The sequence below is a fragment of the Dasypus novemcinctus genome, chromosome 8 (assembly GCF_030445035.2).
Source record: "Dasypus novemcinctus isolate mDasNov1 chromosome 8, mDasNov1.1.hap2, whole genome shotgun sequence".
Lineage (NCBI taxonomy): Eukaryota > Metazoa > Chordata > Mammalia > Cingulata > Dasypodidae > Dasypus > Dasypus novemcinctus.
In genome coordinates this window covers 5,722,593-5,736,955 of record NC_080680.1, presented here as the reverse complement: position 1 = coordinate 5,736,955, position 14,363 = coordinate 5,722,593, and the positions used below count along the sequence as shown (strand labels likewise).

Here is a 14,363-nt window from a genome sequence, read left to right as displayed (position 1 = left end):
AAGAGGAAAATAAAATCAATATAAATATTCAAGTATTAAAAGCAAAAGGAGAAAAAACACAACTGTTTGCATACTTCCTGTCTTTAAGAAGAATATATTTTATGCTTACTAATTATAGCGTGTGAAATATTGTGTATTATTTCATATATAGGAACAACTCAATGCCTCCTGCTTGATTTCAAGTTGAGTCTAATGCTAATTCTACTCTCAATATACCAAATTTAGAAAATATGTTTTGTATCTCGAGTGGGATACTCAAGGTATAAAATTTCTTTTAACTTGTTTGAAATAGTCTCTATATAAATATTTCAAGTATACATTTCTGAAGAGGAGTTTAACTTTTCCCCATTAAGTGTAACAATTTCAAGAGTCAAATGTAACATTTTTTTAACACTCTTTCAATTTCTACTCAAACTACCACAGCATATAGACTGGCATTTTGTTTTTGTATTAACTGCTCCATTTAGTAAATGAGCTCTCTCTATCCAAATTTATTTATTTTTCTTTCTACATTTAAATAGGTACAATTTATATTCTGCATGCATAATATTATATTTAGAAACAGTGTCCCTTCAAGTGTGGCTCTTAAAATTCTTTTTATGTGAAAATTTTATGTTGAATTTAATTTTAGATGAAAAAATTCAGGATATGCTCAATTCTGGCTGCCCAAGAGATGAAGAAAAAATTCAGACTTACATTTTATTTGCAATGCTTTCCACAGAATTAGAAATATGTTTTGAGAAACTCATGTAGTTGACTGGATTAATTTGTCAATCAAGTTTTTTTGTGCATGTGTTGTGATTGAAGGAAGTTTTAGTCTCTCTCTCCTCTCTCCAGGGGGCATGTCGCACCCAGGCAGTGCCAGCTGTTCCCCATCAGTGGATCAGCAAGGACAAGTTGGGTGGCTACTTCTCAGGGGCATTGGCGACAATGGAGAGGGGACCTGTTGACACTGGGCTCCATTACAATGGCAAGCTGCTCAGATTCTGTTCATGTTAGAATGTGTGTGTGATGAGTAAGCTGGATTTTAAATTTGGGTCTGGGTGGCGGTCATGTACTGCACAAGGGGGAACCAAGACACCACTGCCTGAGAAGAGATAACTTGTTACTCAGAGGTGCCCGGGAGAGGGGGCGCCCTGAAGGCAAACAGGAATCTCGAGATTAGCTTGGGTGGCTCGCCCAGCAGGGATGGGGCACACGGGCAGAGACAGAGGGACGCCAGGCTCGTGCCCTTACTGCAGCCCAGGGGTGGAGGCCAGTGGGTTTCCTGCAGGGTCAAGCATTGGTTAGTTTAAAGCAAAGTCGCAAAAAGAATAAGGGCCTGGGTGTCCTCGGGGGCGAGGATGGGCAACTTGTCCCTTGGGGCCAGTGGTGGGTTTGGGGGAGGCACTTGGGTGGTGTGGGGGGTGGCCGCAGGCGTGGATTCCAGCTCTGGGGGATTTTATGCCAAGGCTGGGAGCTGCTTAGTGCCTAGGCCAGAGCCAGCACTGGGACAAGTGGCTTAGCCGATGAGAGACCGAGGCGGAGGCAGCGCGAAAACATCCGGTGGTTAGAACCGTCTGTGCCCCTGTCTGTGTCTATCTACGCAACCACAGTAGGGGGGTACTGGGTTCCTGGCCAGTGGTGCTCTGTCGTGGTCCCTAGGGGAGCAGCGACAGTCTCCCAGGTACAGTGGTGGGGACCGGGAGGGAGTGAGGGTTCAACAGTGAGCCCCTGATACTAATGACTATGCTTGTGAGCTGATAAACCCAAAATAATAACAAGGCCTAGAGCAACTTTGTGCCTGGGAATTTCCTTCTGTCAGCCTTCATGTTACTCAAATGTGGCCAGTCTCGAAGCCAAACTCAGCATGTAAATGCAATGCCTTCCCCCCAGCGTGGGACATGACACCCGGGGATGAGCCTCCCTGGCAACGAGGGACCACTATCAACTACCAACTGATGATGCAACTGGAAAATGACCTTATACGGAAGGTTCAATGCGGATCAGCAGAATATCCATGTCTACATAAAATACCATGACTTTAAAATGCTGTTTGACCTAAAGTAAGGGGGAAATGGAAAGGAGAAATGAGTTTATATGGCTACGAGTTTCTAAAAAAGAGTCTGGAGGCTGGCAGAAGGTTTACCCTCATGCACAACTGAGCAGAGTCAGAGAGACAGATAAAGCAGATACAACCCCCAGATATTGGTTCCTTTGAGGGCTAAAGAGACCCATGGGAGTTATGGTCATGGCCGATGGGGTTAACTACCAGGGCAGATGGCCCCTCTTTGGAAATGGTGTTTATGTGTGATGAATCTGGACTCAGATGGGATCTCCCTTCATAAGACTTTCATGCTAATGTGCTGGAGGTGCAGTTAATGTTGGGGTTTAAGATATATTTAGGGGATTTGAATCTCTGGACTGACAATGTGATAGCCAGATCCTGAGCCTCAACAGACTCCAGCACCTACAATCTGATTTATTGGACTTACCACACTCAGCTAAGATGGAGGTGAAGAAGGACAACCACCACACCATGGAGCCTAGAGTGATTACAACTGAAAATGGGAGGATTGCATCCAGCATCCAGGTGGAATCTGAGCCTCCTCTTGACATAAAGGTGCAATGGACACAACCAATCCAGTGTCCACATAGAAGAGGTGGCATTGGATTGGGAAAAGTGGACATAATGGACAAAGGGTATGGGGAAAGGCAGGAAGAGATGAGAGGTGGAGGCGTCTTCGGGACATGGAGCTGCCCTGGATGGTGCTTCAGAGGTAATCACCGGACATTGTAAATCCTCACAGGGCCTACATGATGGAATAGAGGAGAGTATGGGCCATGATGTGAACCAATGTATATGAGGTGCAGAGGTGCCCAAAGATGTACTTACCAAATCCAATGGATGTGTCATGATGATGGGAACGAGTGTTGTTGGGGGGGGGGAGAGGGGGGGTGGGGGGGTGGGGTTGAATGGGACCTCACATATATATTTTTAATGTAATATTATTACAAAGTCAATAAAAAATAAAAAAAATTAAAAAAAAAAAAAAAAAAAAAAAAGAAATGCTAGGTGTTTTCTTAAGCCCTTTTGTAAATACCCTGCCATTGAAGTACTGTTTCATAGTTCCACGTGGTCTTAGACGTCAGTGTTGGTCAAAAACTGTTCTGCAGGTTTGAGGTAGGCTGAATTTGAAAAAAATATATAAGGTTGATTATTTTGACAGACTTACATAATCAGATTCATATAATTCATATATAATCCTTTGGTTGTTAAAACCCAGTCTTTCAAGGACTTATAATAGAGACCACAGCTCATCAGAAAGAAAGTAGAGGGCAGTGGCCTTGGCCCAGTGGTTAGGGTTTGTGTCTACCACATGGGAGGTCCTTGGTTCAAACCCCAGGCCTCCTTGACTGGTGTGGAGCTGGCCCATGCACAGTGCTGATGCACACAAGGAGTGCCGTGCCACACAGGGTTTCCCCCACGTAGGGGAGCCCCACACAGGAATGCAGGAGAGCCGCCCAGCATGAAAGAACGTGCAGCCTGCCCAGGAATGGTGCCAAACACATGGGGAACTGACACAACAAGATGATGCAACAAAAAGAGACACAGATTCCCATGCTGCTGACAACAACAGAAGCGGACAAAGAAGATGCAGCCAATAGACACAGAGAACAAACAACCGGGGGAGGGAAGGGAGAGAAGTAGATAAGTAAAATAAATCTTTAAAAAAAAAAAAAGAAAAGAAAGTGAAAAGATGCTATCCAATGCATGTTGTACATCAAGAAGGTGATGTTTTTCCTTGCCGGAGTCTGTCTCATGATAATTACTCTTCAGGATTTGTTGCTTGGGGGTTTATGGAAAACATTTTCCTAATAGAAATACTATTATATTTTATTCACAAAATTCTGACTTTCTTCCAGAGGATTCAAAGACAAATCTTTTCCCATGATGTTGTAAAGTTAAATGTAGTCTCAGCTTCAAATTTTAAAAATGCATAAATAAGAATTTCCAGGGAGAAAATTGCTGAAATGAAAAAGGAAAATGAATGGAGTCGTGTTTTAATCTATGTGGAGCCTTTAGAAGGCATGTCATTCCTATGGGTAGTTTTTCCTACCTGCTCTTTCATATCAGGAGCCTCCAGGAGTGTAGATGACACACAGGTGGGCTGGGAGGACATAAGATATTGGTCATGAAATCACCAACATTTTCAGTTTGCAGTGTGTCTACAATTATATATATATGTATGTATGAGTGCACATCAATTTCTGAGCATTGGCAATTGTTTTCTTGTACTGTACTGATGACTCATGCCTACTTTAAGTTATTTTCTGTATTTTGTGTAAACTTCCCACAACCTCTCTCACAGACACATTAATACACACTCAGAAATAAGTGATTTGTGGAGTTTGAATTGCCAGATATAGAAATGTGCAAGATTATGTTCCATGTTTCCTCATCTTTCCTATTTAAAATTTTTCAGAATGTGCAGCCAAAGTGGTGTGGGTGAAGAATCTGCAATGCTGGCGGCTGACCCTCACCTGTGAAGGTTTAGCTTCCACAGTTCTGTAGCATCTGCTCTCCTCTGTGCCAAGTGACTTCAAGAAATCACAGCAAACTAATTCAGCTCCATCTCTGATTTTCTTGGCCTTAAGCACTTGGCTCAGTTTTCTCCTTTATTCCTCAGCTCAGTCCTAACTAGGCACCATTATCTTATGAACGATGAGGAAACTGAGGCTGGGAGATGTCGAGCCACTGCCCAAGGTCTGGTGCCTGGTGCCTGCTCACAAGCTGGGGTATGCAGCTGCTAACAGGAGTGTGTCGCTGCTCCCAGTTATCTTTGGGGGTTGCACACCTGACATTTCTGAGCCATTCTGTGACTAGCTCTACTTAGTCCTACTTAAAAAAGAAAACTGGTGATCAGAGCTGTTCAGTCTCAAATGAAACAGCCTGAGGGCGCTGAAACCAGAATCCATATCTAACTGGTAAACAGGACCTGAACTGGGCTGGGCTGGGCCCTGTCTCTTCCAGCCTCTCCACTGGGGGTTCACCAAGGCTTGGGTGACCAAGCAAAGGCCTGAACTCTTGCGTTCATGCCGTTTGCCATGAGGGACTTCTGCTGAGAAGTCCTTTCTGTCACTGCTTTGTGACTGACTTGTACAAATGCATCTTAAATGCCTGCTGAAGTAATGTCCCAGCTTTGTCCTTTTTTTGTATTATCAGCATCAATTGGTGAGATTCCTACTCAGTCATTTTAAAGGGCTTTCCTTGTTTGTTTGGTTCCTGTGAATAATTAAATATAGGGTATTCTCAGAGCATGACAACTTTTCTGGAAACCTTGATGTCCTGTGAGGGAGGACTCCAGAGCTCAGTGGACCCAGCTTCCAAGCCTAGCTTGCTGTGTGTTCTCAGACACATCCATTAAACGCTCTCAGGTCTAGTCTGTCTGCTAAATGGTGTAATAATACACTATTTACTTCAAAGGAATGCTGTGTCCATATATCTTACTATATAATAGATATGATGTGAGTCATATATACATATAAATATATAAAACCTGATATATAAGTTGCTTTAAAAATGTAGACCCTGTATGTGAATCATTAATTGATACTTGCCTTAAGGATTAGAAATGAAAGGTTCAGTCCTGGATATTTTACAATAGACACAGGACAGCTAAGTGGCTGGGGAATGAATGGGCGTCACCTGACACCTCTGGCCTTTTTCTGAAGTTCTAAACGAACCGCACCCTCTGCACTTTGATGCCAGCCTTTTCACCAGCACTGCCGACAATCCCGATTCTGACAGGTCCTGCTGACGAGTGAGAAAATGTAAAGCTGGGGTCAGAAGCTCCATATTTTGGTCAAATTTTCAGCACTTGTAGTTGTTAACTATGTGGCCTAGGCAAACTAAATTCTTCTATTCCTGTCATTTTTCCCCTGCCTGCAAAATAGGAATAATTAAAATGATGCCAACACCACTTCTGTTCTCTTTTCAAGTTAGTTTGCCCTGCCATAGTTCCTTAGATATTTTGATCAACTCGGGTGTTGCAGGAATGCTGGCACCCTGTTCCCATGGGCTCAACACATATGCTCTGCGTTTGGGACGGTTTTAGGAGCATACTGATCTGGTGTGGTTCTCTCCTCTTTGGTCATTCATTTACGTCTGCCCAGAGCCTGTTCAGGGAATTGAAGGGGTCAGTAGACTGGCGACTTATTCCAAGGGCAGGCATTTAGACATCTCTGTTCCTTTCTCTCTTTGTGGACTACTTTTGGGCACTAGCATTATACTGTGCAGTCTTCTTCGGTAAGTCCTTTTCCTTTACCTTCCATTGTTTCAATGCATTCTTTTTGGAACTAATTTAAAAAACGGCAGAACACGTTCCATAGAGGTTATTTTAAAACTTTCCATTCAATTAAATCTGCTCACCTAATTCAGCCCATCTAATTCACATCAGGTCACTTTGGGGATGGTATTTGGAGTAAGATTCCTCCTAGGTAGCCAGTTTATGGTTTCATATATCTGCTGAACATAACGATAAAATCGCCAACTAGGAACATACTTAATAAAAAGCTGACACTGGAGCTGAGTAGGGGCATACTGTATAGGTTTCTTTAAATGGCGTGATAAAACACAGATATTCTTCTCTACAACGGGTTTTGAAATGCTATTCTTTTTCACATCTGATTAGTTATTTCCGTCCTAACTTCTCTTCAACTAAAAAAAAAAAGACCCATGTTTCCTAGCGTGCCTAACACTCCGGCATTACTGCACTCATAAGGCTTGGCTCCCTCCGCCTGAAGGCCTTCAGGTTGTTCTGCTGTTGCAGGTGGAAAGCCCCGAGAGGAAGGAGTGACTGGTGGGGGCGCAGCTGTGACGACCCTCTCCCGGGCACCACCCAGGGGGAGCCAGCTTTGGAAGGATGATTTGCGAGGCCCGGGCCTGGCGAGCCTCCCAGCCTCGCACTTCCCACCTGCCGCCGCCAGGGGCGCCCGGGACACGCGGGAGCGCCCGGCCCCTCTCGGCGCAGCGATCCCGGCCCCGCGCGGGCGGCGGGTGGGAGCGAGCGGGTGGGTGTGGCCGCAGGTTCGCCTCGCCCGAGTCGGCGCGGCGCGGGGGCGCGGGAGACGCGCGGCGAGCGCGGCCGGGAGAGCGCGGCAGCCAGGGCGCCGGCGCGGAGCGGCTCCGGACGCGCCTGGGGTTCGGGGCAGGGACCCCCAAGGCAGGTGACCATCGACTCGCGCCCCGGATTCCTGCTCGAGCTGCTCCTGGTTTTGTCCACTCCGAGCTGGAGGCGCGCGGGAGCGGGAAGCGCCTGTGAGTACGGCCTTGCTGGGAAACTCGCGGGGCGAACTTAGCGTGGGGCTCGAGCGCCCCGGGAACAGTGCGGAGCGGGCTGGCGGCGCGTTTCCGAGCCGAGGCGGGGAAGAGCCTCGAGTCCCGCCGGCGCGGCTGGGGGCCTGCGCGCGGCTGCTGCACTCGGCAGGTCGGAGACCCGCGCGCGCCGCCCGCGCTCACTTGGTGCCGGGGCGCTGGCGCCTGGGCTGCGGGCTGCGCTCCTCGCCAGGAAGCCCAAGTTCTCGCTCCACCTGGCAGGAGCGCTCCCTGGAGCTCGGCGCGCCGGGCGCTCGCTGGTCCCTTTAGATAGGAAGGCGTTTTGGGGGAATTGCGGCCACAAGGGGACGCCCGGCGGCCCCGGCGTCGCCCCGCGCTGCGCGGCCCCCTGCACCTGCCCCGCGGGTGGCGGCGCTTGGGCTCCGCGCGGGCGCGCAGGCCGCGGGCACGGCGGGGAGCCCCTGGGAGTGGGTGGGGGGAGAGACCCTGCCCGTGGGGCCGGCTTCGACCTGGAGGGAGAGCGGCCTGCCCCTCATTTGATCTTCTAAAACATGTTCTTGTCAAAGTTTCCCCGCTTGTATTCGGTGATTCGTTCCTTTTCCGATTTTTGTGGGTTCGGTGGAGACCGAAGCTCTCGGGTTCGCAGTAGATCCGTGGAGTCTGATCTAAAGATGCCACATCTCCACGCATTTGAACCTGCACATCAAAACCAAGTTCTTCAAGTCTGACTCCGATGGCGATCTCCATCCCAGGCCTCGGCCTTCCTGGAGGAATCTTAAGTCCCTCCGCTCCCTTCCCCCCCCACCCACCCAGAGTTTTTGTTGTTTTTTTTTTAAATTTAAATTCAGGTTGTGGGGAGTAGAAGATTGTGTGTCTTTCATGAAGGTGTTAGTCCCGCTTAGAAATGTACGTTGGGGCCCATTGATCCAGGTCTGGCTCTGGGGGGGCATCGCTCTGCGCTCGCCAGGAATTTGCCCTGAAAGGCTGGAACTGGGGAAAAGCCGGGCACCCCAGGGGCCGCCCCACTCCGCCGGGCTGCGGTCCTTTGTGCTGTCATCTTTAGCCTTAGCTCATTTCATGTCCTCGTGTGTGAGTCACTCCTAAAAATGAGCTCCAGTTTCCTTTAGGCAAATACAGCCCTGTGTTTCAGACACAATTTAAATTTAGCTTTGTGGAACCTCCATGGATTAAGGAAAATGGGGACGTTTCCACAAAATTTAAAAACAAAGAAACACAACTTTAGGTCCTGCACTACAGTAGCACGTGCTATTTTGCAAAGAAACTAAACAATGACCAGCACTAAGTGATGAGCTTGTATACGTGAATAGGAAAATATTTTAACCTACTAACTACAGAAATACAATTATAAAGTCAGTCACCGGAGGTCACTAGTAGTTGGGGAAAACGTGGCTTCAAAAATCCTTCTCCTTAGGGCAGCAGAGCCTGAACTGATTCCTTCGTTGTCATCACACTACACTGGCAGGACTCATTGTTATGATACATTTTCATTTTTATTTGATTTTTCATCCCCGAAATCCACGAAGAGATAAAATGCACTTCTCTTTCACATGGAGCATTCTTTTTAGGAGGTCCCCTGCTCTGAGAGGCTCTGTGTATAGGAAGATATACATGTCAGAACTGAATGTGTCTTTAAACTCTGCTCTTTATGAAACACTGGCTAATGCCAGTTTTAAGATTTAAGTTTTTTTCAGCTTTTTACCTAAGATTGCTCATGTTATTATTAAAAGTTCAGTAAATGAAAGTACCTATGTAAATTTGAATTGCTTGGAACATTTTTTTCCCAATTTCTAAATTTTTTCCCGAAAATTTTTAGAAAATTTTTAAAAAATCTATTTTTTATTTTTAAAAGATGCATAGATCATACAAAACATTACATTAAAAAATATAGGAGGTACCATATGCCTCACTCCCCACACCCCCCTCCCCCACTTTTCCCACATCAACAACTTTTCTATTAGTGTGGTACATTCATTGCATTTGATTAGTACATTTTTGAGCACTGCTACACAGCGTGGATTATAGTTAAATTGTAGTTTACATTCTCTGCCAGTCCATTCAGTGGATTATGACAGGATATATAATGTCCTGTGTCTATCCCTGCAGTATCATTCAGGACAACTCCAAGTCCCGAAAATGCCCCCTCATCACACCTCTTCTTCCCTCTCCCTGCCTTCAGCAACTCCCGCAGCCACTGTCTCCACAACAATGATATAATTTCTTCCATTGCTAGAGCCACAATAATTATATAGTGGAATACCAGTAAGTCCACTCTAATCTATATTTTATTCCCCAATCCTGAGGACACTGGTATGGCAATGCCCACTCTACCTCTCAATTGAGAAGGGGCGCTTAGGACATTTTAAATACTAAGGTTGGAGTCCTTGATCACCACGTGACAAAGATGGTTATTGCTAGTTCTTCAAGTGTCAAATACGTATTTCAATGACTGTAGATATAAAGGTTCATAGAGGTAGGACAAGTTGCAATTGATAATTTCTTGGTGGTGTCATTTGATAATTTCTTGGTGATGATTTCTAACAGCAGACGTTATAGTAAATGAAATCCATTGTGGTATAAACTATCTGGATTTGACCAATTTTTCTTTAGTTCCTGATGATCTGGGAATCCATTGTGCATTTGTGTGTGTATGTGTGTGAGCAAGGTATATGAAAACTGTATTTGAAATCTTCTCTTACTAACTCATGGGAAAGAGAGGTCTTTCTCATGCCTACCCAACCATATGAGGAATTCTAAGCAAGTGTTTGTCAGCAGGGTGTGATTTAGGGCACCAAAAAGAAATTACGAATATCAGTGCTGAAGCTTTTTGAGGGTTAACACTTTTTTCTTAAGAAATGTTTTAAGAGCATCAATAATCCTTTCAGGCAAGACTTTAAAACTAATAAAATATTCTTGAGCACCAGTAAGAAATTAATGAGAACTGCATATAAATTTAGAAAAATGCAGAAATCTTTTAAATGAACCCAGTGCTATTATTACTCTGTTTACAGCTGGTTACAGGAGTAATTCCCTCATCCAAGGGTTATAAAAGCCAGTCTCCCAAGGAACAGCACCTGCCCTAAACATTTGCTATCTCAGGGATTAGAACGTATTCTGACAGGGGTCTTTTAAGTCAGTGGAAAATGGCAAATTGGGGGATTCTTCATGGGAAAATGTGTTTTGAAATGGCCTCAAACCATGTACCTGTCCTCTCCTCCACCCTGACATTTTTGTTTTGTTTTGTCTTGCTCTGTATTTTCTCTCTCTTTCTGAAGATAAAACAAGTTGAGTGTGGTCAAAACAATGGCACAAGTTGAATGTGGTCAAAATAATGGCCCAGGATCTGATCTTTCTAGAAAAATGTGAGCACTTATCTGGCATTTTTACCTATAATTCTTTGTTCTTAAGAAGTCAAAATTGGAGAGATCATTATTGTATGGAGCTGTTTTTTGATGCAACTTGAGAGAAAATTTTGAATATTGATTCCAAGTTAGAGTCTTGTTTCTAGAAGTTTCTGTAAAGTCAATTTTCAGCTCCTTCACTTCCTACCAAGAGAGACAAATGGAGGAATGAGATAACGCTCTATAATTATCCCTGTGAATCTGCCATTTCTTGATGAGTTTCAGTACCTTTTGGGGAACAGAATAGATGTAATTAGAATAAGAAATGTCAACATTTTGATTACTTATTTAGTGTTGTAAATCTGTCTCATAGATTCAGTATCACGCTGAGGAATAATTTTCATCCCCTTCTCCACTTTTGAATAAATGATTCTAAATTCACTTACAGCTGAATTATTTCACCCATGTAAGCAAAGTACAAGTTTTAGCTGATGGCTGTTGCTCCCCGCCATCTCCGGAAACAGGGCTGAAGAATATGTTAGAAATTTCAGTAATTGATGGTGATTATTTGATGTCAATTTTGATACTTGTAGATCCGGGTACTTAATTTAATGAGTATAACTGACTTGTCCCTGCACTGATAAATCTCAGCACATGTAATATTCTCTAGAAGCTTCCTTCCATTTCCTCTCCCTCTCCAAAGTGACCTCCTCATTGCAAAAAAAAAAAAAAGTAAAAAAATGAAAAAGAGATTTAGTTCTGGCCCATTGCAGGTAAAATGTACACTTTAAATCACTCTCTGAGGGTGATATTCTGTATTTTTGAAATCTGTTCATACCTCCTCTCCTTCCCATAAAATCCAGAAGCTTGCAGGTGAAAGGTCTCTGCCCATGCGTGGGGCTGTGGAATAAGCCAGTTGCTTTGGCCATCGTAGGAAACAAACCCACGATCTTCATATAACACTTGCTGCCTGACCTAAGTAATAAACATTGTTAGCAACTTAATTTGTGAATTTGTGTCGGATTGGAACCCTAACTTCACTGGAGCTTAGGCTCCAATATTTGTTAGAGCATTACTCTACATTATCTTTCGTGACAATGTTTTAATAGAATTCCGTAACCTAAATTATCATACAATATTACTGTCTTAGTTTGCCACATGGCTGCCAGTGCAATATACCAGAACTGGGCTGGCTTTTATAATGGGAGTTTTATTAGAGGAAAATCTTGCTATTTGAGGCCGTGAAATGTCCAGATCAAGGTATTGTCAGAGATGCTTTCTCACCAAAGTCAACGACTGATGATTGTGCCGTCCCACGTGGCATCTGGCTCGTCCCTTCAGCCGTGAGCTGCTCCATGGTCCCAGCCTCTCAGGGGCTTCACTGCTTCAGTCCCAGCTGCTGGGAGTGCTCTGTTCCTCTCTCACAGGGCTGGGTCAAAACGGCACCTCCCTGTCTCTGTGTCTCTGTTTACGTATGGCTCCAGTAAGAGGGCAGAGATCCAGCCTGGGTCAGGCCTCGCTTTTTCATATGAAAAGTGATATATTCAAGTGATCTAATCAAGGCCACTTAATAGAATCTAACAATCAAAGGATCTCACACCCACAGGAATGGATTAGTTCACAAAAGTAATCTTTACTGGGATTCACAAAATTCAAACTGTAGCTATCACAATTATCATTTTAAAATAGAAATAACATACATAGTGAGATAATAGATACTTGGAGTGTATAAATTTCACCAACATGATGATACATTTACCCTTAATTATCTGGTGTAAAACCATATGTAGGCAGAATGGAGGCACTGAACATAATGCTGTAGGTGCTAAGAAGCATGAAATCACAAGCTTTTATTTAAATAAAGGCCTAGTAATGTGTTTGTCCTGCGTCTCTTCTGAAAGATTTCGCTTTTCAGAAATCTTAACAATTCAGAGAACAGGAATTATTTGCAGTTATTTTTTAAGTGTTGTCAACATTGTTTATTGCTCAGTGAGTAAGTGAGCACATTCAATCTCAAGAAATGCCGTGAATGCTAAGAGGTTCAGTGTAGTCTATTAAGGAATTTTCACCTTGGCTAATACGGATTCAGATCTTGCTTTTCAGACTTTTCTTTACCTTGACAGCTTGTGTAGTTTTTGACTAGAGCGAGTTCCATCCTCTAAGTTAATCGGCTTGGTTAAGGTAGGTGAGCCCAGGAGAGGGGGTGCCTGTGGAGCTGTCGGACAGGGAATTTGTGTATCAAGGTGGTGAAATGTGTTGGGGATCACAGCACATAGAGCAAAGTGTTTTAGTAGGCACTTGATCTTGCACTTCTTGGAAAGACCCTCCAACAAACTAGTAAACAGATCCTTACTTATGGTATTTGAAGATACATCCTGAAAATACTAAGGTCAGGCTGATTTTTGGAAATGTAGAATTATGTGCTTAAATGTTTTTATCAACTGTTAGGAAATATTACACACAATTTTGTAAATATTGCAAAAGAGGATGTGATGTGACCTTTCATTCTTGTACAGTTTAATAGGTCTACCCAATGATTATTTATCTGGAAGAATGCATTCATATTTGACTTGGTCACTTACTGTTTGATTTGAGTTCAGACACACAGATGTTTCATGTCAAGTTTAAATTTGGAGTTAAGATAACTCCATGGGAAACGGACTTTGGCCCAGTGGTTAGGGCGTCCGTCTACCACATGGGAGGCCCGCGGTTCAAGCCCCGGGCTTCCTTGACCCGTGTGGAGCTGGCCCATGCGCAGTGCTGATGCGCGCAAGGAGTGCCGTGCCACCCAGGGGTGTCCCCCGCGTAGGGGAGCCCCACGCGCAAGGAGTGCACCCATAAGGAGAGCCGCCCAGCACGAAGGAGGGAGCAGCCTGCCCAGGAATGGCGCCGCCCACACTTTCCGTGCCGCTGACGACAACAGAAGTGGACAAAGAAACAAGATGCAGCAAAAAGACACAGAAAACAAACAACTGGGGGAGGGGAGGGGAATTAAATAAATAAATAAATTAAAAAAAAAAAAAAGATAACTCCAAAGTGCTTTTTGCCATGTTGGATATTAATTGGTTTTTATAATAACCTGGTGCTCTCATTCCAACATTCTTTTATAAAGGCCCACAAATTCCCCATTCCTAAAAATCCTCTTACTGCTGAACTACCCATTTTTGGTATGGATGTGCTCTTTATTTCTGTAAGAGCCATATTTTAAATTTTTTAAAAATAATACTTTCATTTAAGTTTTGCATATTTTTAGAGGATGTACACATAGCATTGTGTGATAATAAGTGTGCTTAGTTTGGTAGTTGTTTTATAAGAAATTTCCTCTCTGGTTCTAGGAAGGCTTTACTGTTCAATAAGGGTAAAAATAATCTCCTTAAGTTTCAGAGAATGATATTTTCACTGTACTAATTTGGAAAATAATTGAATAATAAAACATTTGCTATTTTAAGTTGTTTAAAATTAGGAGCTATATAGTCATTATTTAAATATATATCCATTTAATGGTGCTTTAAACAAACTTCCTCTAAGGTCATAAGTCACAAAGGAAAAAAAATGGTATACTATATGAGAGTTGTGCTGTGTCTTTTATTATTAAATGATTCCTGGGCAGTACTTCAAATTAAGTACTCATGGAGGGAAAACATGTTGATGTTGTCTTTTTAAACTGGCAGATAAACATTTTCAGA

The 14,363-nt window shown here is 43.8% G+C and overlaps 1 long non-coding RNA gene across 1 annotated transcript in view; it reads left to right on the top strand.

Moving 5' to 3' along the window:
* Window positions 1–7,142: 7,142 nt before the first annotated feature.
* The window catches only part of LOC139439398 (uncharacterized), an 82,650-nt gene continuing 75,429 nt past the window's right edge, over window positions 7,143–14,363 (top strand). Inside the window, exon 1 of the long non-coding RNA XR_011649307.1 lies at window positions 7,143–7,300. This is a non-coding gene — a long non-coding RNA (uncharacterized lncRNA). The remainder of the gene's footprint in view (window positions 7,301–14,363) is intronic.